General features: G+C 56.9%; 1 protein-coding gene and 1 long non-coding RNA gene across 17 annotated transcripts in view; one reads left to right on the top strand and one right to left on the bottom strand.

Annotated features, from left to right (window-relative positions):
* DLGAP2 (DLG associated protein 2) overlaps window positions 1-27,416 on the top strand; it is a 699,343-nt gene that overhangs the window by 454,509 nt on the left and 217,418 nt on the right. The gene's annotated exons all lie outside the window — the stretch shown is intronic.
* LOC140625532 (uncharacterized) lies at window positions 3,672-5,147 on the bottom strand. The gene is made up of 3 exons (XR_012024862.1): window positions 5,047-5,147; window positions 4,666-4,818; window positions 3,672-3,844 (listed from the first exon to the last, which is right to left on the bottom strand). It is a non-coding gene; the product is annotated as an uncharacterized lncRNA (long non-coding RNA).

Here is a 27,416-nt window from a genome sequence, read left to right as displayed (position 1 = left end):
GCCCCATCTCGCCACCCCCAGCCCCAGCCTTCCGTGCCCCACCGTCATCTACAAGACCAGGGTTGGCTGGACACGCCTCTGCCATCCGGGCCGCTGGCCTGACACCCCAGGGATGTGGCTTCCCTCTGGCCACAGGCTTCCCAGCAGAGCAGGGAGTGGGATGGACAGGAAGCTCTCAGTCAGTGCAAACGGCCCAGAAACCCCAAGCTCCTGTGCTGCCCTGTGTCAGGCGCCAGCGGCTCCCCGGCCCAGGACGGTCTCGCCCTCAGGAGACCTCACGCAGGATGGTTGTCCTCCCTGAGCCTGCTGCTCTTCCTCCCTGGCTGTCCTCCTCACCCGGTAGAGCCCTGTAAATCCACCGTGACGTTCATGTTCATGTTCTTAAGGTGTTTGTAGAGCATTGTGCAGACTCACACTTTGGGACAACCAACTAGCAACTGTGTGGCTCCCTGATCATCAGAGCTCCGGCTCTTGCCACTCGGCTGCTGGGGTGAGGCCCGAACCCTGACCCGGCCCAGTGGCCACTGCATTCCCTCTCCCTGCACAACCTCAGACTTTTCTGCGAGTCTGTGGTCCCCTCACCAGGCCTGGACATGTGCTTGCCCTGCGCGCCCAGTCCCACTGCAGCTGAGACCCCATTCCTGGCAGCCCTACACTGTGTCCTCTTTTCCCCAAGACCTGTCTGCTCTCCATGGACTTGGTTTCTCAGGGCAGAGCTCTGACCCGGAGCAGCGTGTGGGGATCACCAGGGAGCACATGGCCACCGTGTGGAAGGAGAGCGCCCTGGCCCCCTTGCTGTCCTGCTCCGGGGCGACCTGCCCTGCGGCCCCCCAGCAGAGACGGCAGGGGAAGCGCATCCTGGGGGTGCCTCTGCTTCCTGCGTTCACCTGGCTCTTGGTAGTCACATCCTCTCCCTGATGCACTGGAGGACTTCATCAGGCTCTTGCGCAGGGAAGCAGTCCAATGACTGCAAGGCAAGTCTCAGGGTCAGCTTTAGAAGCCTGAAATTGAATACTGGAGTTTTAATAAAAACAAATAATTGAGTTAACATAAGCATCAAATTCTATCACAAAAGATTAAAAGCCGAAACACAACAGGAAAAATATCTGCCACAAATTAACATAAAAACTTTAATATAGGAAACAATATCTCAGTTCTATTGGAAGTAGAAGTTAATATTCCTGGGCGGGGGGAGGCGGAAATCCACAAAGGAATGAACAGTTATTTCACAAAGTCCAAATTTAATAGGCTCATGAAAAAATTTCAATATTATTAGCAATGAAATAAGTAGACCATTTAAAAAAAAAAACTAGAAAAAAATCCTAGTTACCACACTTACCATGTTTTTAAGTTTTAAAATGACAATGGCCATCAGCGTTTATGGGGGGAAAACACTGGTGCTGCCTTCTGGAGGAAAATCCTATATGAGAAGCCTTAAAAGTGTTCATTTGACCTGACCCCAAAATTGTAGCTGTAGGAATCCCCCGTAAAGGATGTCCTCTCGGCGCGAAGAGTCACAAACTCCCTAGATGTTCAAAAGCGGGAGATTATTCAAGTTAAAGAAAATATTCATATAATGAAATACTGTGCAGCTGCTCAGACAAAGTTGTCGACGAATATGGAACAGCCTGGAAACACGCACGTTACTGTTCGAGGTGGAGAGAATCATGACCCCGCGGTCACAGTTGTCCGGACCTGCAGAGAGCCCACGCGCTAGCCTGGCAGCAGCCCTCCTGGCGCCCCGAGGGGGATGGGTGCTCTGTCCAAGCTGCGGTGGTTCTGCAGGTGAAGAAATATCATTTTAGGCTCGTGCTGGTGGGGGGGGAGCTGCGCAGCTTGCAACCCCCGGCCCGGCCGTCTCCCGGGTGTGAGCACGCGGTGTCTGGCCGTGCCCCGGCCCCAGCCCCCGCCGACCTCCTCTGCACGCATCGGCCCTGGAGGCTTGTGGGTGAACTGGTGCCCCGCGCCCGGCTGGCCTCCCCGCTGGCCTGCCAGACGCTCCGGCAGGGACGAGGCCTGCAGACTCTCCGCCACAAACTCCCCTGTTGCCGTTTGTTCTGACTCCATAGGTGACACAGGCTTATGCATCCAGTTGCCTCCAGAGACTGGATGTTCACAGGCAGTGAAACAAAGTCCCTTTTTTTTCTAGATTTTGAAGCCTTATTAAGTTCAGAATATCAGGGGATCCCTGGGTGGCGCAGCGGTTTAGCGCCTGCCTTTGGCCCAGGGCGCGATCCTGGAGACCCGGGATCGAATCCCACGTCAGGCTCCCGGTGCATGGAGCCTGCTTCTCCCTCTGCCTGTGTCTCTGCCTCTCTCTCTCTCTCTCTGTGACTATCATAAATAAATAAAAAATTTTTTTAAAAAAGTTCAGAATATCAATAGAAAAAGAAAAAGAAAAAAAAACCCTGTCTGAAAGTGTGAGGGAAGGTTTCAGGGAACAGCTGCTCTGTGATAACCTGGGACAGGTGTCCCCAGGGCTCTGGATTCAGCCGCACCTGCGCCTTGGGCAGTGGGGCTGGCCTCCCGCGGGCTCCATCCCCGCACGCCCACCCAGAGCGCGGCGTCGATGGGGCTGGGGGGCCACGGAGGGGGAACACAGACGGCCCCAGGGCCCCTCGTCAGCAGCCAGGATCCTCCACACACGATTGTCCCAGAACCTAAGATGCGGAATAGGACAGAACAGGACAGAGCGGCAAATAAGACCCGACAGCGAACGGCATCCAGGGGACACAGGCTCCTGCCCCGTCCCCGCACCGCCATTCAGCAAACGCGCCGAGCACGCATGTGTGCGGGTGCTGGTGACCCGGGACGCGTGGCCCGATCAGACACTGAGCACAGGCCCGACGGCAGGTGCGATTCTTCCCACGGTTACCTCACGGTGAGAAGTTCGTTCCGCGTACCCTGAGTCTGACTCGGGACATCCGCGGAAATGGGCGATCCGAAGAAGCACTCGGCTCTGTCCCCAGGATGCGATGTGTCCCCGTTGGGCCTGTGGCCGGGTGGCCCTGCCGTGGGTCCGCAGGTCCCGGGAGCGCGCGGGCCGGGCCATCCCGTGGAGGAATGAGCGTCTGGAGGCGTTCCCCGGGGCGGTGGCATCCGGCTCCTGGACGGTGTCAGCGCCCTCCTTGCCCTGCCGAGTCACACGCTCCTGATGCACCTGCCGGCGTCAGACATGTTCTCCCCGCTTGTGGTCACGCTGGTCACGTGCTCGTTCTTCGTCGGTCGCTGCACCGTCACCTTCGCTGACCCGGTTACCGACCGCGTGAGGGCCAGCGCGGGTGCGGTGACCGGTGACGCTCCCACCCCTCGGGGGCCTTGCCCTCGTTCCCCTCAAAACCACACCTGATGAACCCTGATGCCTCCCTGAGGAGCTAGAGGACGGGCTCTGGCCTGTGACCGCGGTCACACTCACAGCACGAGCCGTGCAGCGTTCTGATTCTGGGGACCTCAGCGCCCGGCCCTGTTCCTGGAGGGAGGCCGCGTGCCTGGTGCTCCCGGCTCACACCTCGAGCCCCCCTTCGAGTGCGCCCCGAGCGCCGCTGGGCCCCCGTGCCGCACACGCCGCAACCCCTGCTGCCTGTCTGCCCGGGTCCCCTCCCCGCACCCGCAGCCCGCCCCGACCGAGCCGGCGTCTCCCCATGGGAGAGCGCAGCTGGCCCTCGGGGGCGAGTTCCCAGCCGCGGGCGGCCCAGCGGAGAGACCTGGATCGACCTCTGCTGCTCCGTCGACCTGTTTCCTCATCTTCCAGGAGCCGAAGCCTGGCCTGGAGCAGCAGCACGAGGCCTCTCGGTAACACTCGCTTCGGGCTCAGAGACGTGACTCACGACGCAGTGAGCCTCTCCTGCTTAGTGGGAGATTTTAAAGTACGTTAGAGTCTCTGTTTTCTTCTCGTTTCTGAGATCTTTCCTCCTGGTGCGTTTTGGGGGCGGTAGCCCGACGGCTGCGGGGACGGAGACGGGGATGGCGGGCGGACCAGCACCTGGACGGGCAGCCCGAGCCGCGGCCGACCACCCGCCCGGAGGGAGGCCCCTGAGCTCTAGAGAAGCCCCAAATCTGGCTTGTCTGAAATCTTCTCATTTTTAGATGTTGGCAAGATTTTTGTTAATAAAAACAAACAGACAAGCAAAGCCCCGCGGAACGCCCTGGGTGTGCAGGTGGGGCTGGCTGCCGGCGCGAGCTCCCGGCCCCCCAGGGAGGAGTCAGGTGGGGTGCAGAGGCCTGAGCTCCCTGCCCCCCCAGCGGCCTCGGGGTGCAGGGGCTGCGTGCTCGCTGCGGGAACGGGGGCGCTTCCCCACCAGGCACGCAGGCCTCTCTGCCCCTCGCAGGAGAACCCCAGCAGGAGGCCCGAGCGGGTGTTGAGCCGCGGGACCCTAGCACTGGGCGCACTTCCTGCAGGACCCGAGCGTGTCCCCCGGGAAGCTCCAGAGGTCTGAGGGGTGGCAGGGCCGGGGCTGCAGGTTCCCAGAATCACGTGAGCCTCTGGCTGCACTGCCCCCTGGAGGTGTTCGCGGGGTCACATGCCTGCACGTTACACATGCGCGGCCGGCGGGGCAGGGGCAGGGCAGGCCCTGCGGGAACCCGGTGCGGCTGCAGCACAGCCCGGACGAGCGCAGAGCCCCAGGCCCCTGCCGCGGGTGTTGGCCAGGCGACCTGGGCTCCTACCTGCCTCCGGGCAGCAGGGGCCTGCGGGGGCTGGGCCGTGGTCTGCTCCCCACATCCCTGCCTTTCCAGGGGTGGCTCCGCAGTCCCATACAGCAGGTGACGCGTAGCCGGTGACAGGTTCCCAGAGTGAGGGGTCCGGGCGCAGGCGGTCAGCTGTCAGGAGGAGGCCAGCCTGGGGATCAGGCTGCAGGGAGGCCGGCCGCCCTGCTCACAGCCCGGGCAGCGTGGTCCCCGTTCCAGACAAGCACGGGCAGGTGGCCGTGCAAGGGACGCCCTCCTAGCTCCCAGGGACCCGCCAGCGGCCGTGCAGAGCTCTGCATACCGGGGGGGGGGGGGGGGGTGACCTGCTGCTGAGCCCCGGGGAGGGTGACTGGTGCTCACCCTGAGTCCGTGTGCTTCTCCAGTCGTGTGGGAGGCTGCGGCCACGCCTGGCACATGCCTCGAGTGTTCCGAGCGGCCCCTCGGGAGGCCAGCTGTCCCGGCACAGGAAGAGCTGCTGCACCCACACGCCTTCCTGCCCCCCCAGTCCCGCCTCCACCAACTGTGAAGTAACGAGTGGCTTCCATCCATGGGCTCAAGGCCGCTGCTCCAGGGACCAAATACCACACACGGTCCCCTCGCGGCCTGGAAGCTGGGAGTCTGGGGTCCGGGTTCGCCCAGGGCCAGGCTCCCAGGGGCCGCCCTCCCTGCCGTGTGGATGCTGTCGCTCGCTGTGTCCTCCCGTGACCGACCCTTTATTAAAGTCTGTGTCCTGACCCTCTCTTGTCACGACAGCACCAGTCATGGCACCTTAGGCCTCCCCACCGGGGTCGTCCTCTTACGTTGATCACCTCTTAAATTTTATTTTATTATTTATTTTTATTTTATTCATAAGAGAGACAGAGAGAGAGGCGGAGACACAGGCAGAGGGAGAAGCAGGCTCCATGCAGGGAGCCCGACGTGGGACTCGATCCCAGGACCCCGGGGTCACGACCTGAGCTGAGGGCAGACACTCCCCCTCTGAGCCCCCCAGGTGCCCCGAGGAAGACTTTTCTTGTAAACAGGGAGCAGGGTTGACGGGGCAGCCTCTTTGACTCTGCAGAAGGGGCGTGTGGCCCCTGGGGAGCAAGGGACCTGCCAGGGAACACCCCAGGGCAGCGGGGAGCTCTAGGACCTGCGCCCCAGCCACCTGCAGCCTTCACCTTCCCTCCTTCCCGCACGGCCTCCCTCCCGCAGCCTAGATGCCACGCACCATCACTTCTGCAGTTAAGAAACACCACAGTCAGTCGGAGAAGGACAATCATTATATGGTTTCACTCATACAGAGAATTTAAGAAATAGTAGAAGGGGTTATAGGGGAAAGGAGGGGACCTTAGTGGGAAAAATCCGAGAGGGAGACGAACTATGAGAGACTCCTAACTCCGGGAAATGAACTAGGGGTGGTGGAGGGGGAGGTGGGCGGGGGGTGGGGGTGACTGGGTGACGGGCACTGAGGGGGGCACTTGGCGGGATGAGCGCTGGGGGTTATGCTGTATGTTGGCAAATCGAACTCCTATAAAAGAGAAAAAAGAAACACCACAGTCACCATCTCTGGGGCTCGCTTGCCGTGGGTTTCCCAAACACTCGAGGTAAGTGGTAGTTTTTAACAGTTTTGTACAAGATAGATCATGAAGAGACGTCGCTGCTAAGTAGGAAAAGCCACTTGATCAGGTCTGCTATCTGTTGGCACCTCCATCCCACGCCCTTCCTGTATCCGTCCCTCCCGGGGCTGGAGACCCAGGGGCACTGAGTCCGTGTTTGCATCTGCTGTGTCCGTGTGCCCACATCCATGTGCGTCTGTCCTCTCTCCACCTGCCTGTGTTGGGTACGACGTGTCAGGTTCCACAACAGAGGACTTATCACGGGACTAATTTCGACCCGGTGGGATTCTTTACGCCTTCACGAGTGCGTGAGACCAAGGCGGGACACAGGCAGTCAGGGGAAAGAGCAGTAGATGCTGGGGGGCGACCATGTAAAAACATGGGGCTCCCTGGGGAGCAAAGAACAGGATTATCCCTGTGTGAACGGCACACACAGGGCTCAGGGGGGACAGGTGTGCGATTTGGGCCCTCAGCCCTCAGACCACGTGGCTTGAATGGGAAGGTGTCCCAGGGGGCACCAGTGTCAGGGTTGCTCGGGACACCTGGCATGCGCCTCCGGGTCAGGGCGCCCCAGACTTCTGTGAGCCTCGGGGTCCCCAGAGGGGCTCGCTGCAGCTCCCACGCTGGCCCAGCTGGGGGTCCCCACCCCGGGCACCTGGGCGGCAGCCTCAGCGTCCGGCAGGTTCTGGAGCACACAGGGCAGCGAGGAGCCAATGCGTAGCCAGCGGGACGTCGCAGAGCCACGGGGTAGTTTTGCACTTGAGTGAGCCCCGTCTCCCTGCGGAGGAGCCCAGGGCAGGGGGGCCAGCTGGGAAGTGTGCAGAGGGCACGCCGCAGCACGCGGGGGGCGCAGGGGGGGCGCAGGGCGGCGGACCCTCTGCCGCGGGTCTGTCCTGCGCCCGCAGTGCGTCCAGGAGGCTCCCTGGCTTCTGCTCGTCACATCCCAGGAACACAGTGTTAAACCCGTAGAGAAGCCACACGGCGCTCACGTCCCCGCGCTGCGAGTGGGGAGCTGGGGATGAGCCAGAGGCTGTTACCCTGCAGGTGTCTGGACACGTCCCGGAAGCCGGATGGGGCGGGGGAGTGGGGAGCAGAGGGGGGGAGACTTCCGTGTTCCCCTTTGTCATGATGAGTGTCTTACTTATGACACTGTACTGTCCCAGCTGGACATAGACGCGGTGTAGCCGAATCAGTTTTCCCGACACAGGAATTCCTTGACGCATCCTTCCTCCCCTGTCAGGGAACCGCGACAGCTGACGGGGCACACTTCACCCGGGGTGCGCTGAGCAGGCTGCTAGACGTCCCCGTGCGAGAAGCACCCAGTCACCTGTTACTCTACATGGTAACGTGTGCAAGACGGTCGTCCAGTGCGCATTTTAATTGTACTTTAGGACCAGGTCTGTGTTTGTCCTTCCCATTTTCCTGGGGTTTTCCCCTGCCTGGGCTACGGGAGGGGTTCCTGTGACCTGTCAGGGGAGGCGGTCAGCACGCAGGGCGTAGGACACACCTTTTTAAGGATAAAATTTGCTTTGTGCATCTGAACATTTGCATTTACTTCTGTTTGGCTGAGAATCGAGGAGTCTGAGTATGTCCCACAGAGCGGGTGTGGGGTCACCAAGGCAGTGCGATGGGGCGTGAGGGGGCTCGTGGGCTCTGCAGGTGTCCGTGCACCTGCAGCTCTCCCATCCCAGCCTGAAGCCTCATGGAAGAGCATCCACCGTGCCAGGGCCAGGCAGGGCCTTGTGTGGAGACCCGGTCAGGGCTTGGGTGCAGCCTGGGCATCTAAGGCGACACCTCTGCACAGAAGACAGCAGTGGGGGATGCTACACCTCACCAAGGGGTGATTTTTGTCCATATTTAGTGATTTTATTTGTCATATACGGAATGTCTGTGCCCCTCAGGATGCCTGTGACCCCCTGCGGGCTGGGGTCTGCAGGAGCCCTGGGGAGGTGCCTGGGGTCACGTGGGGAAAGGGATGGAGACCTCATGGAGGGAGCTGCGTATGAGCCACCAGAGGCTTACCGCCTGCCTCCGCCCACTGTGTGAAGACCCAGGGTGACGGTCATCTGGGGCCCTGAGAAGCACTCAGCAGAACCGGGCCGTGCTGGTCCCAGCCTAGACTCCCAGCCCCGGCGAGGGTGCAGCACACAAGCTCCCTCCCCCCTCATCTGGGGAAGGAGCTCCCCTCTGGAGGTCCCTGAGCACAGCTGCAGCCCCAGGTGTGGGGGCTCCTCTCACCCTGACACCCCTGGCCTTGCCAAGCTCTGGAGTCATAGCGTGAGCTCAGTGAGCACCTTGGGATAAATGTGTGCAAAGGTCTGTATGCGGGTCCTGGGATCTGCGAGGGGTGCCTCCTGGCGTTTCCAACAGCAGCATGTTTGCAGGTGGCCAGGGGCCTCCAGACCTGCTGCCACTGCTCTGCAAGGCAGCCGCACACAGGCCGCGTGGCAACCACCCCTTTAGAGACTGTATGTTACCCCAGAAGCATCTGAATTGCCACTGATGTCGCAGTCGTCTGGGGAAAGCACAGCTCTGTGCGGGAGGCCCGTCCAAACAGTTGCAAATAATGATTCTGCACAAAAGATGCGTCCCAAACGAGGCTTTCCGCAGATAGCAGCCGGGCCTCTTCCATGTCACGTTGTCACAAAGTGCTGTGCACGCAGGTGCCGCACGCCGGAGAGATGTGAATACACGCCCACCCGCTGCTCTGATTCACTGCTGGAGTCAGGAGGTCGCTGGGGCGGCCGCGTCCCGTGCCTGCTTGGTGAAGCGCTTCCAGCCCTTGCAACCTGGAGCAACCGTGAACGTTCTTTGCTTTCCATCCCACTAACGTGCTCACCGTGGCCTCATGGGGTGGAGGGGCAGCTATTTGGGAAGAAAGCAATTGGATTCCTCCCTAACGTCTGATCTTCGCTGAAATCCCAGGGGTTCCAAAAGTTTAGATGTAAGAAGATAAAACCCTAAGAGCTACAGCAGGTAGGTTTGGTGACGTTTGGAAGAGGGTCGGGTGTTTGAGGAGGGAATCCAGGAGAGAATGACAGCTGGGGGGACAAAGGCAATTGTGTCTTATTTTATGAAACTATCCTCAGGAAATCCTTTTTTTTTTTTTTTTTAAATCAACATTTGACTTAAAAACAATTTAAAATAGGGGATCACTAGCAGCTATTGAGAAAGAGCCAATATTCTTGACCTAATAAAAAGCTTTGTCAGATACTGTATAGTAATGGATGTCTATGTACAAGTGGCTCATGAGGACACCCAGGAAGCAGGTGCATGCAGCCAAATGCAGGGAGTCTCCCCACTAGTTGCCTACGCCTCATGCACATCCATACGGGAGCCCATCGTTTGCCTGTCGCAGCAGCAAAGATTCACAGTAGCCCGTGTTCACAAAGATACGGGGAAATGAGCTTTCATCTGTGCTGCATGTACGTGTAGTATATATAGTTTAATAGCTCTCTGTGTATTTTATGCCTCTATTTTCATATATATTACATATTTATCATACACATACTACGGATGTGAAACATTTCAACGGGTCATTTTGGCAACTCAAAACGAGCACAGTCCTTGAGATAGGAAGGCCCCTTCTTTTGTGGTGGAGAAATGCAAAATGTGCATTTTTTGCTCACCTCTGAATTCCAACACTTAAGAATAATAAAAAGCACAGGAACCTTCAAGTGTATAATTATAGAATCTTGAAGGAAGACAAGTACACAGAGATGCATGCACAGAATATGTACAGCTTACTTTTACAACAGTAAGAAGTTGGAAGGCATTGTGTTATCTCATCACAGAAGACTAATTAAGTGAACTTTGGTGTATTCCAAGAAGTAGCACTCTGTGGGCAACTGGAGTTATGGGGGGGTGTGTACATGGGGCACGGGTATGCGTGTGTGGAGATGGGGGCCTCTGATCGTTAAGGAATTACAGCTGTGATATTAGGTTAATTAATCTGATAAAACAGCATATGTGGTGTCATGCTTATAAAACATCAATCCAAACGTCTCTCTTTCTATGTATATGCACACAAAACATACTTAGAAGTCAATTAATTAACTTAATTAATCAAAGCAAACTCTCAAATATGGAAAAAAAGCCTTCAAACAATAGTGTTGCTTTGGAAAATAAGCTGGGCCTCAGATCCCCCACCACTGAATCGTGTGTGTCTGGGTCTGGATCTGCACCCCCTCTGGCTGGGGGTCTTTCCTGCTCCTGATGGTGGGGGGGGTTGGTGAGTGGAGGGCCCAGGAGCACCCTGGGCAAGGCTCTGGGCCCCCGAGAGTCCTGTGTGTGGTCGCAACTCTCCCCCCAGGTCCCCAAGCTCCTGTAGCCTTTGTCAGGTGTGCTGTCTGGGAGGCTTGCTTATCCAGAGGAAATTAAATAATTTTTTTTGTTTATTTTCTTATTGGAGTTTGGTTTGCCAACATAGAGTATATCCCCCAGTGCTCATCCCATCAAGTGCCCCCCTCAGTGCCCGTCACCCAGTCACCACCACCCCCCGCCCTCCTCCCCTTCCATCACCCCTAGTTTGTTTCCCAGAGTTAGGAGTCTCTCATGTGCTGTCTCCCTCACTGATATTTCCCACTCATTTTCTCTCCTTTCCTTTTTATTCCCTTTCACTATTTTTTACATTCCCCAAATGAATGAGACCATAGAATGTTTGTCCTTCTCCGACTGACTCACTTCACTCAGCATCATACCCTCCAGGTCCATCCACGTTGAAGCAAATAGTGGGTATTTGTCGTTTGTAATGGCTGAGGAATATCCCATTGTATACAGAAACCACAGCTTCTTTATCCATCATCTGTCGATGGACACCGAGGCTCCTTCCACAGTTTGGCTATCGTGGCCATTGCTGCTAGAAACATCGGGGTGCAGGTGTCCCGGCGTTTCACTGCATCTGTATCTTTGGGGTAAATCCCCAGCAGTGCAATTGCTGGGTTGTAGGGCAGGGCTATTTTTAACTCTTTGAGGAACCTCCACACAGTTCTCCAGAGTGGCTGCACCAGTTCACATTCCCACCAACCGTGCAGGAGGGTTCCCTTTTCTCCGCATCCTCTCCAACATTTGTGGTTTCCTGCCTTGTTAATTTTCCCCATTCCCACTGGTGTGAGGTGGGATCTCATTGTGGTTTTGATTTGTATTTCCCTGATGGTCAGTGATGCGAGGCATTTTCTCATGTGCGTGTTGGCCATGTCCATGTCCTCCTCTGTGAGATTTCTCTTCATGCTTTTGCCCATTTCATGATTGGATTGTTTGTTCTTTGGTGTTGAGTTTAAGAAGTTCTTGATAGATCTTGGAAACTAGCCCTTCATCTGATACGTCATTTGCAAAAATCTTCTCCCATTCTGTAGGTTGTCTTTTAGTTTTGTTGACTGTATCCTTTGCTGTGCAGAAGCTTCTTATCTTGATGAAGTCCCAATAGTTCACTTTTGCTTTTGTTTCTTTTGCCTTCGTGGATGTATCTTGCAAGAAGTTACTGTGGCTGAGTTCAAAAAGGGTGTTGCCTGTGTTCCCCGCTAGGATTTTGATGGAATCTTGTCTCACATTTAGATCTTCCATCCGTTTTGAGTTTATCTTTGTATATGGTGCAAGAGAGTGGTCTAGTTCCTTCTTCTGCACAGAAGGACGGCCCTGCCGTCCTCAGCCTGGTGGCTTCAGGGCTCCAACTTCAGGACATGGAAAGCCTCCGGGACCTGAGAGGCCACATCGCCTCCCACTCTGGCTTGAGGGCGGCAGGATGTCAGAGTTCCGCCCCCGGTCAGCCGGCCCCAGCCAGCCGGGTGTGCATTCTCCCGCTGGGGACGCAGATAGATCCATTTATTCTTCACAGTTGACTGAGCCCGTTAGCAGCAGGTGCCTGTGGCTGCAGACTGTGCCGGACAGGAGGACGTGGATCTGCGTTAACTCCCTTCCCCTAGACGTCATGTGTTCACATACAGCATGTGCACAGCCCGTCTGTGGAGGGCGAGAGCCGTGGACAGAGTACAGACGGGTTTTCGTTCCTCACCAGCTCCTTCAGATGTTGGGAAATAAAATACTCTGATTCGAGTACTAATTAATGGAAGTATTAGGTTGGATTCAATAAGTTAGTGTTTGGGTCCATATTTGTGAAAAGGGCCCCATGACATGGCTGCCCCAACCTAAGGGCATGTGAACGTCCGGAGACCAAGTGACCTTTCCTGAGTTGTGGTGTCTCAGGGAGAAGTAGGATTCCTGGCTATGAGCCTGGCTGCGTGCGGAGGGCGGTGCTGGGCCTGGGGTCCTCATGTGCCTCCCCTGCCTCCGCCGCCCACGAGGACTGTATGCAGGGATGCTGTGCCATCCCTGGAGCCCATGAGAACCAGGACCATAGCCCTGTCCTTGGGAAGGTTTGAAAAGGTGTTTTTGTTTTGCTGTTTTATCTTCAAGGTTGGAGGCATCAGACCCTAGCAGGAGTCCCTGGCGAGCATCAGCCCAAGGTGAGACCCTGCCCCTTACAGAGGCTGGGGTCCCTTCAGCCTCAGCTTTGGAGGCCCCTGGTTGGAGGTCTGCCTCAGCCCCACACTGGATGGTCGGGCTGGACGTGGCTGCCAGCTGTCTACACTAGCTGTGCTGTCACCCCACTTTCCCAGGTGACTTCTGTTCAGCCCCCGGCTTTTCAGATGACCTTTCCCTTGTGTTCACCTGCCCTGGCCAGCTCAGGCGGCCGTAACAGGACACCAGAGACCAGAGTAAGCAGAGGACACTTATTTCTCACTGTCTGCAGGTTGGGAGTCCAAAACCAAGGTGTCAGCAGATCCGGGGGCCGGTGAAGGCTCTTCCTGGCGCATGGGCGGTGTCTCCTCATGTGTCCTCACGTGGATGGGAGAGAGCCCTAACTGCATCCCAGGGCCCACCCTCACCACCTCCTCTGACCCTCCTCACATCCCAGAGGCCCCTCCCAGTGCCATCGCCTGGGGTAAGGGCCGTAGTGCATGGGTTCCGAGGACACATAGTATTTTTATATACCTCCCATTTGCCTCATTACACCAACCACTTGAGGTAGCTCATAGGAAAAATGGAAATCACATACTTCAGTAGAAAAAATGGGAATACACGCTACAAAGGATAGAGTTGAGAGTAAGACAGGGAGGTAGTGGGTGCTTGGGTAGGGCAAGGAAGTTTTATTTATTTATTTATTTTTGGGCAAGGAAGTTTTAATCAGCAGTGATGGCTGGCCAGTCAATCTGCTTCTGGGCTTCCAGGACATGGGGTGTGGAAAAGGAGTATACACATTGTTTATGGTCCATTATCATAAAGAGCATGCCAGTTCTTCTCTGGAAACAAAGATTTTCTTGACTCTTAGGCTTACGGAAATTTCTTACGTAGAATTCATGTGAGAGACACAACATCATGTTATCAGAAACAGCCTTCACCTATTTTTAGAACAAACACAGCAGCTGGTTTCGTGGGAAGGTCCCTGCAGCCCCTCCCCTCAATCTCTGCAAGAGTGGAGTGTCCAAATGAAACTCCTCAGAAGCAGGTTTTGGAGGAGGTCATGTCAGTGGGGTTAAACCAGAAGCAAGCCAACAGTACCTAAAAAAAAAAAAAATCCATCTGTTCATTCAAAACAACCTAGTGAGGCTTAGTGTGCATTCACCACATTGGTGCATTCACCACCATGGCAGGGCAGCCCGGGTGGCTCGGCGGTTTAGTGCCACCTTCAGTTCAGGGTGTGATCCTGGAGACCTGGAATCCAGGCCAATGTTGAGCTCCCTGCATGGAGTCTGCTTCTTCCTCTGCCTGTGTCTCTGTCTTTCTCTGTGTCTCTCATGAATAGATAAATAAAAATCTTTCAAAAAAAGAAAGTGCTGGGCGATAAATGCCCTCCCTGCCTGCTTGTCCAAGAGCTCTGGTCTCTTGAAGGCCATAGAGAAATGGGAGGAAAATGTGTATCTGGTGTGGGACACAGACAACAATTTCCAAGCTGGACCGGGGGTTCAGGGAAGGTTTTCCAGGAGGAGACACTGGAGCTGCTTGTAGAGGGCAAGCAGGAGACAGTGGCCCACAAAGGGCAGGCTGGGATGTGATGAGGTGGCTGACTGCGGAGCTCAGAGGTCAGGGTGCTGTCCCTGTTCATGTGTGTGGAGCAGGGCATCCAGCCTGGTGAGAGGGAGGGTCCAGTGTAACCTGAGTTTTTAGAGGATTTACATTTTAAATAGACTGGTGAGAAAATCAGTCTGCCTGGGAGTGATGTAGAGGTGGGCAAGGAGGACATGATGCCAGGGCCTTTCCTGCCAGACATGTGCCTTTTCTGACATACGTGAACCCCTGTTCTGTCCATGGAGATGACAGCAGTTTGGAAGAAGGGAAGCAGATCAGTGGGAAATAGCAGATGTGGGTGATGGGAGCAGTGCTAAGCCAGCAGAGGGAAATGGAGAAGAAGCAGCAATGCACACCGGGGAGGATTCTCCCTGGGAAGGCTCCAGAGTGGAAAACAGCTGTGAGGATGAGGGCATCTGCAGTTGCAGCTGGACACCACATGCCTGCCCATCTGGGAACCAAGGGAGGCAGTGCTCAACCCACAGCAGCTGGACAACCTGCCTGAGAGCCTGGTTCTGCAGACCTAGAGGTGGTGACCAAGTGTTCCTGTCAGCAAGAATGAGGACAAAGGCTGTGCTGTGGGGCAGGACCTCCCTCAGCCCCCTTCTCCTGGTGCACAAGCAGCCGATACCTTCTCATCCCCAGCTGCGGCTCGAAGGTTTCTTTAAGTGACTGGCCACAGAGCCACGGGCAAGCAAGCATCCTCAGTGAAAATTCTGAGTGTTCAGTGCCCTGTAGCTCTCAGCATTTACTGCAGTCAGCTTGTTGCATCACCACACATTTGAGAGAAGCCTCTAACAAACTGAAAGAGATTGAAACAGAAATTGAAATAATCAAGAGGAAATAAATATTATAATTATGTTAAGCATTTTGAACTATCTTAATAGGAACCTAAAAATTAGATGCATTAAAAGGTAAAGCAAAAAAAAAAAAAAAAAAGGTAAAGCAATTAATAACTCCAGGGAAAGAGAAAAGTTGCATGACCAAAGGAAATATAATGTTACCTTATTATACAAGTTTTCTGTGAACCGTATTTACCTAGAAATAATGTTTATACTAAATATTGATTTTAACAAACGTGACAATGTTATAAAGATGGAGAAGAGAGAACTTAGTATTATAGCTATAGCTCAAAATCTACAATTTACTATCACAGAGTGATCTACTCATAGTTACTACAAATAAGGAGAATAATATTAAGAAAAACAGCTGGGAGAGTTGAAAGTGGCTACCTTTGGGAGAGGTTCAAAATGGAGAGGGGGCAAGATGAGGGTGGCAGATTTTATAACAAGCCTTTTGAGATTTGATTTCTGTAAAAGTTTATACATGCAAATTATAAAGAAGAAATCTTTAATTAGAAAAAAATGAAATAAATTTGAAGAGTGTAGGAACACGTGGACCCTAGCAGTGGCACTGAGAATGGGGCAAAGGGGTGAGCTTAAAATGTCTGGAAGATATGCGTTAGAAAATCAGCACCAGATGTCTGTATAGTGGGTGCAGGATTTCAGTCTGGGGAGAGGAGAAAGTCCTGGAATCAGTGGTGATAGTTGCACAACATTGTGAATGAATTTAATAACACTGAATGCACGTAACAATAAAATGCTATCTTTTATTAGAATTTTTTTTTAAGATCGGCTATCTAGGTAAATGTTGGCAGAGCAGAAGTAAGGGGAGAAAGTCAAGTACTAGGTTTTGGCCTGAGTTACTTGGTGGTGGGCTGGAAGTGGTGCAGGAGTGGGGTGGGGGTGGTGCCAGGTTTTAGTTGGGCACCTGGATGGAGGGTCTGAACCTATCACTGTGGTAAGAACCCAGGGAAGGGGGAAGGTTGTCAAGGAGCCACTGATGTCAGTTTAGGGCCTGTTGAATCTCAGGGTACATTCGAGCAGTTCAGACTCATGCAAGCAGGGATGTGCTGCAAACTGCTTTGTGCATGGGGTCCGGGGCTTGGCAAAGACAGGAGTCGGGCCACGCAGAACTATAGAGTGGAGGCTATCAGCTTGGAGGTGACCACGGAGCACCGGGGGCCAGGCAGGTAGTCTCAGGAGGGGGCCAGGTGGCTGTGGTTTTGGGGGTGGTGGGCCATGGGAAGGTGAGGTGCACGGTGGGTGAGAGCTCTCACTGGAACTCGAGGTAAGGAGTATGGAGGGAGGCGTCTCCCTCATGGTGGGAGAGGAATGTGAACGTCTTTATCGGAAAGGGAAAGAAATGGGACCAGGACCTGGGTGAAGCACAATGGTGTGGAGGGTCGGCTTCCTCCCAGACAGGATTCAGCAGCAGAGGGGCCATGGGTAGCTCATGAGTGGGAAGGGAGGTTCCCCAAACCCCAGTGAGGTCAGGAAGATCCACAGAACAAAGGCTGTAGGATGAAGACGTAACTACAATGGCCAGGCGGGACCCCCGTGGGCAGGGAGACCGTGAGGAGGACAGTGAGGCCTCAGAGCTCAGATTGCTGGTGATTCCAGGCCGCGGGGTTCACTGGTCTTAGTCTAAGCCATGCTCATCTGCTGGGATAGGAAACGTCAAGTGGCTGCATTTCTCTGGACCTAAGATGTGCAGAGTGGGTGCAACAGAAAGACGAGACGGCTTGTCTACTGGAACGTTCTCTGTGGACACCAGCCTTCTGAGCCTGCCTTTACTTAACAGTAGGGGGGCGGTCCTGTAGTTACAAAGCAGGTACTACCCCCCAGGGATTAAAAGCAGACCTACCCTCAGGGTGGCATCGTTTTCTGGGGGTCAGGAACCCCGACCGTAATCACCAAAAGCAGCTGCCCCGCTCTGTGCACGGGTGGGGAGCGAGGGAGCACCTGGCCCCGGGCACTGAATCCTGGGAGGTTGGGGCAGCGCGCTCGGGCATCTGCGCCAAGGCCACGGCGCTTTAGGCTCGGGGCGCAGAGCAGTCCAGGCCGGCTCGGCCTCAACGTGCCCGGAAGCAGGATGAGCGTGCAGCCACTTCTATCTGCGGATGGCTCAGGGCGCCCTTTGTGGATACGCCGCTTCAAGGAAAACCTGTTCCAGAATCAATAAGTGAGCTATTGAGCTGTAAACCAGTTGAATCTGGAACGGTCTCGGCTGTTGGCGAAAACCAGATGCAAGCGTTTCACCCAGGCTTCCGTGGTAGATGCAGGGACCCTCTACCACCTGCGGGCCATGACGCTGTCTCGTCTCCTTTACCGTCTCTTATGCATAATCTCTTTTTATCTATTTAATAGAATGATTGTGTTTTTCCTCGTTCTTAATCCTTTTTGCTGGACAAAATAAGTCTATTGGTGCGGAGGCTTATGCAGAAGCAGCTAGCTGGGCATGAACTTTGAGCGTCAGGGTTATTTGAGGGCCCACCTCCAGCCCCGCTGCCCGTGCTGGGATCTCTGCATCCTGCACAGCAATTACAAAACTATTATCTGTCTGAACTGCTTGCCCCATCTTCTGTGTGGGCAGCGGGAGTCACTCCACCCCGTGCCAGCCGTGAGAACTGGGGCTGTGCCCTTAATTGCATCCCTGCCCACCTTTCACCTCCTCTCAGCTACCAGCCCCTGCGTGCAAGGGCTTTTGCCTGGATGCAGTGATGGGGGACGCTGGCCCTTGGCCCGAAAGGCTGACTTAGAAACCAAGAGGCAGGGTTGAGCCCTAACCCCTTCCATAAACCTGCTACCCAAAGCTGTCAGCAGCAGACTGAGCCCATAGTAACTGCCAACATGCTGTTCACGCAGGAGAGACAGGAATCCAGGACAGCATCCCTGCCCTCGTAGTGGCCAAAGCAGCCAGGACCTCGGGGACAGATTTCAACACAACTAGGAAGGCAATGGCAGGATCCAGGGTGGGTGGACTGCAGGGAGGGCCTGGGAGAGGACCAAGGGCACCAGTTCCTGCAAACGGGGATTGCATAGAGCAGCACCCGGAGATCCGCATAAACTAGAGCTTGAAGAGTGCGTTGTAGTAAACACAACCGGGTTAAAAGGGAAGGCATTCCAAGACTGGGAAGATCCTTTAGGGCAGGAACATCTGAGCACAGTGAGAATTTCCAGTGACCGGGACGGAGAGTTCAGGTCGGCAGACTAGGAGAGATGACCTCAGACATGCGGCCTGCTTGCTGGACTGAATCGGGGGTGTTAGGGGACCCGCTGTCCGGGACTGAACCCGGAGGTACCAGGGGACCTGCCGTCCAGCACTGTGAGCCCAGGGCTCTGAGTTTCAAAGCAGGGCAGTGGGACCACCTTAAAGGTCTGGAGCCCAGAGGGAAGAAGTGGCCTGCGAAGAAGCCGAGGCGTGGCATCAACTCAGAATGAGTCGCAGGTCGTGTGAGTCTAGAGGAAGGTGTCCAGTTTCTCCATGAGCAGAGACGCGTGTCTGTGGGGATTCCAGGGTGGATACACGGGAAGGCGCCCCGAGGAGCAGGCCACAGGCAGGGACAAGGAAGGGCGCCGGGACAGCCGTGGCCGAGCGGCCCGCGTGCCAGGCGAGAAGCTGCGTGGGAGGAAGGGAGACGAATTCAGCAGTGGACGGGGGACCGGGTTCTGCTGGGCGTCTCTGGCCTTCCCTTTACTCCACTGATTCAGGAGCTCACGTTAGGTTGAGAATTTCTTTCTCTGGATTTAAACGCAGCCCCTTTCGAGCCAGTTGATCATGTCTGGAAGGAACCTTTAACTCCGCGGATATAGTAGCTCCGTTGCCAGCGTCCTGTCTGCCCGCCCGCCCCCAGCCGTGAGTCCCCCTAGAAGGCGGTCCCTGAGCTCAGGTCCCTGAGCAGGCGACCTGACAGGCGAGGAGCCGGGTCCCGCTGTCGCAGGCCGGGCACCAGTCTCCAGGGCCTGCCCGTCGCCGTGTCTCCAGGACGGGGGTTTCGCGCCCCCCCCAAGCCCTCAGCAATCAGAGCCCCTGCTGGCTCGGGCGGGAGTCCCGCCGGCCATCGTCCCCCTGGGGCTTCCTCGCCACGTGTGAGCGGACAGCAGAGTGAGCGGACGGTCCTTGTCTGGAACGGCCTGGAACCTAGTGGTGAGTGTCACGTCAGGTTTTCATTTTAATTGTGGTGCCGTGTGCGGAGGCCCCCCAGGAGTCCCCGGCCAGCAAACCCACCGTCACTTCCCGGGCGGCCCTGGGGCTCAGCAGCGACTCAGTCAGCGCTTCCCACGTGCGCGGGTGTGCAGGGCCCTGGCTCGGTGACGACACAGCAGCCGGCCGGGGGCACGTGGGAGCCCCTGGGCATCCCTGGAGGGACTCGGCCAACGTGGGCACGTAGACGCATCTGAGGGGGCCTCGTGGATTTGTTACGCGAGGCTCTTTCCCCGCGACTATTTCCCAACGTGCAGGCCGTGGTTTTGTCACAGATGAGGAACAATGGAGCCAAAGGCGTTTGGGCATCCTCAGGGCGTCAGGTAGCCTCGCCGCAGAACAGGATTGGCGAGCGCCTGCTGCGGGCTCAGGGCCACTGACATGTTGGGCCCGAGAGTTCTGTGTTGGGGGGAAGGTGTGCTGCCCATGCGGGATGTTCAGCACCTGCCTGGCCCCCCCAGGGCCACTCGACGACCCCAGCTGTCCCCTGGGGGTCATCCCCGTACCATGGCCGCTCTTCACTGTGATGTGGCCAGTTCTCCAGCTCATCCTCCCTTCCAGGCCTGGCAGGTGAAGAAGTATCCCCCCAGGAATCCTTGTGCTCTCACAGACCCTGTGTCACCCACGGAACACGGTCTCGGTTTCCCCCCTGGCGATCAGGATGTGTTCCTTACCCCTTAGGGGCCCCCGAGGGCGTCCACTTGCCCTTGGGAACGCAGCCATGGCCCCTTGTGGTGGGGAACCAGGCCCCCTCGCGGCTTCCCTCCGCGTTCCAGGAGTGTGATTTCCACATCCCTTCTCCCTGCTGGTCTGGGGGACCTGGCACGGGAGGGAGGGTATTGGTGGGTTCTCATCGGGTCCTAGGGGCCCAGTGGGATGGGGACACTTGGGTGAGCTCACGGGTAACGAGGATGCTACTCTCCGCTGCGATACCAGTGTCGTCACACACAGATATACACGATTTTGCCCACTCAGGCAGTTTGAAGTCTTGAACCGTTGTCTGGAGGAGCCGACACTTGCCATTTATGAGTTTGAAAGTGCACCTCGGACACATGAAGACCCTCCAGCCCTGGGGTCGTAAACTTCCGTGTGATTTCAGGTGCCAGTGAGCTCCTCGTGGCAGCCCTAACGCTGAGGCCGCTCGCCGGTCACTGTGTCCCTTTCCCCGCTCTCATTAGGAGACCAGGTTTGCCATCTTAGTGTGACGATCTTGAAGGCACAGATTGTGCCATGAACAGCGGCCGTTGTTCTCAGTGACGACTGACGACCTCTGGGTCTCGTGGGGCCCATTGTCATGCCAAAGCAGGTGGCCCTTGTACTGTGTCTGCTGGTGGAGTGTCACCTGATTCTCTGAAAGCTGAATCCACGTATGGAAACCGGGGCCTGTGGTCTCCTTGCAGATCTCAGTCTGCCCCTGGGACGCTGCCCAGCCCCCTTCCTGCTGTATCCACTCCGTGTCCTGTCGAAAGAGTCATTATCACGAGCACCTGTCTGTCTGGGACAGCTTGCGACCCGGAGTCAAGACCCACTTCAGAAACCCCCAGGGGCCAGTTCAGGAAGGGGAGGCACGAGCGAGGTGTGCAGGGGTCTTCTCTCGCCACGTGCCCACCACCCACGTGCAGACTGTGGCTGGCTAGGGCGTCTGTCTTCTGTGTGGGCCACACAGGGCACATCCCCGGGGGCTCAGACTGTGGCACGGCCGGTGAGCCCCTCCCAGGGCGCCTCCCCGGGGCCTTGCATCAGGGCTGCACAGAATCCCTGGACATGGGGGTCCCGGCAGTATCCCCAGGACGCAGTGCAGCATGTTTCGAATGTTGACCCCTTTAAAATACATGCATAAGTGCATTTTGTCCACCTTCAGCCCCTACGCCTACCGCTTCTGTCCAAGTGACTTACTTTGCTGTCCTGGGGTGGGTGGTGGGGTAGGCGGAGGACATCTTCCCACGGTGCTTCTCCACAGCTCGCCGTGTTCCTTGACCAGCGCAGCGACAAGAGCGCAGCGACTCGGGTGTCAGGGCAACTCTCCGTGGAGTGAGTTGAGCCAAGCCGTCTGCGTAAACGCCCTGCACGGCTCACAGCGAAGAGGTCCCCGCACGCACGCTGCTTCACACCCGGCACCAGGGCTGACCGTCGCCGCCGGTGACCTGTGCCAAAGCCCACCTCCAAGAACGCAGACGGAGCCCACCTTTATTTTATTCAGGGGTCCCCAAGGTGCCATCGCTCCCCGTGAGCCTCCTTGCGCACCTTTTACAGCCAGTTCCTTTAGGTCTTGTCCTAAGTCGTGTTTTCCTGGAAGGAACAGTTCGTGCTGACGGAGACGAAGAAAGAACTATTTTAGGGCGTTTCAGTAGTTACTTTGCTACAATGTGACGGTGTCCTGCAGTAATCTGATTGAGCAGCTGAAGTAAGCTGTCACCTGCCAGCGTCAGTGTGGCAAAGGCCCGCTGGGCTTGACCCAAGCCGTAGAAGCAGCACCTGCGTCTGCCCAGGGCTGCGCCCAGCGCCTCTGGGGGGGGGGGGGGGTGGCGTGGCCAACGGCTCCGCGCTCGTCCCTCCTCTCCACCGTTTGATTGGAAACCCAGTGGTGGGTGCACACGGGTGTCGCCCTCCGCCCCGGCCCTGGAGCCGCTGGCTCTGTTCCTGCACACGCCCTCCCCTGGGGCGCCCAGCCTGGGGCCCGCCACCTCCCTGGCTCCTGCGCCGGAGCCGCCCCTCCCCGCTCTGCTGCCTGGATGCTGCTCCCAATTCCCCTTCGGGCGCATCCGCCGCCTCCCTCCTCACCCTCCCTCTTGATTGGCTCCTCGTCTTCCGTCCTTGGCAGCCGTGGAGGCTCCAGAGGGTTCTAGGGACCACCCCCCGTCCGTCTCCGGCGCTCCGTCCGTTGCCGCTGGCGTGTCCATGGGATCCTGTGAACCCAGTGCTGGAAGCTCCAGTGCTGCTCCTTGGCCCACAGAGCGGAAGGTCTAGGCTGGCACCGCGCATCCTGGACAGTCCCCGCTCTGCTGGGAGCTTCCAGGTCCCCTCCGCTGCCTCTCTGCCTTCACGTCCCAGGCTGGGAAAGGCCAGTGACAAGTGACCCTCCTCAGGGCTCTTGGTGAAGCCCCAGTAGGGTCACACATGTAACTGCTGGGTCCTTGGGACCATCCTTGGACACACGGGAGGAAGCCCTAGTGGAAGGCTCTGGTCCTCCCTCCCGGTGTCACCACCCCGTCTGCACGGTGGCCGTGGCTCAAGAGCACAGGACGTGGTGCTGTGTCGTCTCCTGAATCCCCTCTCCCCAGCCGGGGACAAAGCCCCCCCCCCCCCCCCCCGCTGGGAATGTCCCCATCTTTCCTGTGCTCTTGTTCTTGTAGATCTCAATTGACGCATCCCTGACGTTGTGTTCCATTAGCCCATCTGTCTTCTTCGCTGTGGCTTCCTCAGGGTCCTGGTGCGTCGTCTTCATCTCTGGTATCCTTTGCCTCGTGCGGACTCTACTGTTACCTCCTCGTTAGCAGCATCTTTCAATAAGAAAGCAAATAAAAGAAGAACCCTAACGACAGAAGACTGGATAAATGTAGGAAAGGGTGCCTATGGCTTGTGGGGGGAGTTTAACCTGTTGGAGGAGGAGAAATGGAGTTTCTGTGCTGAAACACCGTGGAGCCAGATTTTTCCAAGAAGACTCAAATAAATTTAGGGCCCAGCAAAAATCACCATGCATATTTTATTTAGATTATCAAAAGAGCTGTTGACTATTTCCCCCTAAATCTGTCAGGGACAGTTATAGCAGAAATGAAAAAAAAATGTGTATCACAGAAAAATATTGTCTTGAAGTCAGGGCATATGAGATGTCTCAAGGCCCTTCTCTGGATGGAGAAATGATATAACAGGGAATCAAATCCATGGTAATCGGTGACTGGATTCACCATCTCATATAAATCATCCTGAGTCAGGGAGGCACCACGGAGTCTGCAGCCCTGGAGCTCTTGTCTGGTGCATGGCAAGAGAGCTCTCGTGAGGCCGCGTGGGTGCGTCTGTCCGGGTGACCGAGCCGCCGATGTGCAACGGCAACTGTATACACGCTTATGGTGAGTTCTTGTCACTTTCCCAAAGAGACCCTAATGTCCCGGCAAACCGTTCCCTGGAGACACCAACCGGCAGGATGATGCGATCAAAGTAGATACATCAAAAGGCCCAACTAAGCATGGGCCCAATGGAAAGGAAAGTTGGTGACAGACACGCTTGAAAAGATTGTCCTGTCCTCTTCCCTCTTCTTGGGAAAAAGATGTGCTGGCAAAGGTCCTGTGAAGTCAGTGCCAGTTGGAGAAAGAAAGACTAGGAAACCGTGTGGGCGCCGTGTGACCCCTCGGTGGGCCTGAGGGGCTGCCCTGCAAGGGGGGGAGGGCTCAAAGTGAAAACGACTTCCCGAGAGTTGAGATGTTGCTTTCGGTGGTGGGAACCTAATGGGCCTGGACAACGGAGGCCGGGGCACCGTCAGTTCTTTCCCAGTTATTTCCAGCGCCCCCTTTGAACACTGTCCACAGGGTCCCCAGGCCACGTGTCCCGACACGGAGGTCACTCAACCAGGCACGACCTTCCTGGGCTCTCTTTTTTTTTTTTTTAAATATTTTATTTACTTATTCGTGAGAGACACAGGGGCAGAGACACAGGCAGACGGAGAAGCAGGCTTCCTGCGGGGAGCTCGATGTGAGTCCCAGGACCTGGGGATCACGCCCTGAGCCGAAGGCCGACGCTCAACCGCTGAGCCCCCGGGTGCCCCCATTTCCTGGGTTCCTATCACGACCTCCGTGGAAACTGGTCTCCAGCGACGTGTGGGGCGTTTGAAGCCTATGCTCCATGTGTGCTGTTGTGTCCGGGGCGGGGGCATCTGTGGGGCGGGGATGGCCGTGTGGTGCGGAGCGCTCTCCCATGGCAGCGTCCTCCCGTGAGGCTGCGGAGTCTGATTCCGCGGCTGGTGTTCAGTGGTTGAGGAGCTGGAGTGGCAGGAAATACTGGACGGTCCTTGTCTCGGAAACGGGCGGCGGCGGGCCGGCTGCCTGCTGATGCTGTGTCTCCTCGGGTTCGTGGAGAAGCGCGGAGGGAGCTGCGTCCCTGCGTGAAGCCTGTTGGGACAGATGCTTGTCGAGTCAGACGCGTCACCTGGTTGGGGGCCCCTGTCTGTGATCCGCAGGCCCCAGGCCCGCAGGTGTCGGGCTTCCGCCGAGGAGGCCGTGTGCTCCACGCCGCAGGCCTTGCCCACGCCCACTCTCGTGCCGCGTGCCCCGCTGAGGGAGCCCGGGGAGCGCGGGGCAGCGGCGTGTGCACGCCACGGCTGTCGTGTGCTCGGGGCCGATGCTCGGAAGACCGTGCGTCCCTGCATCCCACAGCCCTGAAGCCAGCGTTATCCTCGCCTTTGTGCCGGTGCAGGGGTCTGCGGCCCGGGCACGGCAAGCAGGCCTGGAGTCTGACCTCACGTCTGTGGGTCCCGCCGTGGAGGCCGCGCGCGCGGTCCACGTGCAGGTCCGTGCAGCGGATGAGGCACAGATGTCCCTGGGCAGAGACGGGGAGGGGAGGAAGGGCGTGCAGAGCGCAGACGGCCTTGGCGGGCTCGTCTCCCCTCGCTCGGCGGCCGCCTCCCGCCGCATCCACCCGCCATGGGCCCAGGGAGGCCGTTAGACCCCTGAGGCTCCACAGGCCTCCAAGGAGGCAACCGGCCGACCCGGACGAGCTCAGTCACCGCCGTGGCCCCCCTGGGAAGGGCTCGCCCCTCGGTGGGAACCCGGAATGGTCTGTTCTCGGACCATGGCCGGGTGCGCCGAATCCCACCTGAGCGTCACTTGCAGGAACCTTGACCTCAGTTGTCCAGAGATAAACTGTGTTACGGGCCCCACGGCTGAATGTGGACGAAACGGTCCCCAGTGCGCGGGACTCAGTCATTTGTTCCATCCTGCAGTTCATACCCTGTAAAGGTCCCTCCCCTCACATGGCCCGAAACCCGAGAACTGCTAAGTTCTAGAACATTTCCAGGTCATTGAAAACAATCCAGCAAATGGATTAATTACAGGCTGTTTGAGGAAAGTAGTTACTTCTCCAGTCACGCAGCCTGAGGGTCGGTCGAGCCTCCTTCTCCCTGTCAGGGCCCAAGTCCAACGAGCTAAATCTTCTTTCACAGTGTTCTGGTAAATGACTTTGAAAAGTCAAAAACCTACTTCTGTTTGCCTTTTTAAGATCACCTTCTCCTTGGGCACCTGGGTCGCTCAGTGGTTGAGCATCTGCCTTCAGCTCAGAGTGTGACCCCGGGGTCCTGGGTTCGAGTCCCACATCGGGCTCCCCGCGGGGATCCTGCTTCTCCCTCTGCCCGTGTCTCTGCCTCTCTCCATGGGTCTCTCAGGAATAAATAAAATCTTTAAAAAAAAATCACCTTCTCCCCCTGCCCCTGGCCAGCTCCCTGATCCATCTCCCCACTTCCAGTTTCTTCCCGTTCTGGGTCTTTCCATGTGAAAGCTCCTGAGTCACAGCCTCATGCACGTCCCTCCCCAGCTCAGAACCGTGTGAGACACGCGGTGTATCCCACCTGAGAACAGGCCAGGCGTTCCGTGCTGGGCCGGGTGCCTCGTCTCAAGCCCCAGGTCCACGCCTTCTGGCTCGGTCTGCCATTCCCGGTGCGTGCTTCTCGCCCAGTCGCACACACCCTGACCCCGTCTGCCTTGCTGGAGGCCCCGAGGAGGAGAGCCGCCCCTCATGCCCCTGCTCAGAACACCATGTTGCAGAGACGCTGACCCTCTGAACGCTGACAGACAGTGGTGGGATCACCGTGCATGTGCATGTGGACGTTTGAGCATCGTGGCTCTCAGGCGAGGGCCGGTTCACTGTCCCTGGGCGGGAGCTCTGGCATGGAGCTCATCTAAGCCGCGTCATAAGGTCTGTGATCATCTGAGCGTGCTTCCTGCCATTCCTGGTCTTTGAGGTTTTTTTATCCAGTGCTTTTTACACAGAAAAACACGTGTCTGTGTTGCATGTGTTAGCATCTGCCAGCTGTGCTTCGAGCCAAGTTCTGACTACAGTTTGTCCGTCAGCATCGAATTCTAAGGCCCCTGGGGTCAGAGCACCTGAACAGCCCGCACCGCGTTCGTTCGCAGCCCAGGGGGGCCGCAGAGGGAGGATCCGTTCATGCCGTATCCCCTGTGTCACTGTGATGCCACCAGAGGAGAGCAACCCTCCACTTATGAGAGCTGCACAACTGTGAAGACCATATTTCCATAGACCGAGGAGGCTAAAGTTGCAAAAAGCCAGACTAGAGACGCATGGTGACCAAGAAGCAGCATCCATGTCTGGTATATATACGAGTGGCCCATGAAACATTCCCGGTCATCACAGCAGCCCCCTGAACACCCGCTGTGCACCAGGACCGGGGCTGAGGCTGCACCCAGGGCCCCGAAGGGTGAGGCAGAGCCGACTCCCCTCTCACAGATAGCACAGCTGAGGTTTGACAGGGCTTCCTGGTGTCTCAAGGCCACCTCAGAGGACAGACGTGCCGTGTCTGGGAAGCGGGCTTCCTGTGGGCCCAACAGCCCAGTCCCGGGCCTCGCCCAGTAGGGACAGGGAAGTGGTCTTGGTCAGGAGCACAACGTGGCTCCGGTGCGTGGCCCCGATGCCTACCCCGGGGCAGAGCAGCGGCCTCCCCACTGCAGACGCCGGGGCCACATTCTAGGTGTGATGGAACACGGCCCATTATGTTTCCCCCGTGTCCCTGCTTTTGCAGGACTCTGGGTCAGAGTCGTGGTGGACACAGCCTTGGGGGATTAGCACCGACCCCCACATGATCCTCGTTCAGCTCCCTGCCCACCCTGGCACGTCTCAGTCTTCCTTGGGAGTGAGCTCCGCAGACCCTGCTGTGCCCCGATCCTGAGACCGGAGGGGCTGGGCCCACAGTGGTAACGACGATGCAGCTCCGGCCCCAACCCCCCGCTGACCTGCTGGACGCTGATGCAGGAGGACCTATGGGGTCTGCGGCTCTTCTGCAGCAAAGAGAAAGCACATCTC

Source organism: Canis lupus, chromosome 36 (assembly GCF_048164855.1).
Source record: "Canis lupus baileyi chromosome 36, mCanLup2.hap1, whole genome shotgun sequence".
Taxonomy (NCBI): Eukaryota; Metazoa; Chordata; class Mammalia; order Carnivora; family Canidae; genus Canis; species Canis lupus.
This window is presented reverse-complemented; position numbering and strand designations above follow the sequence as displayed.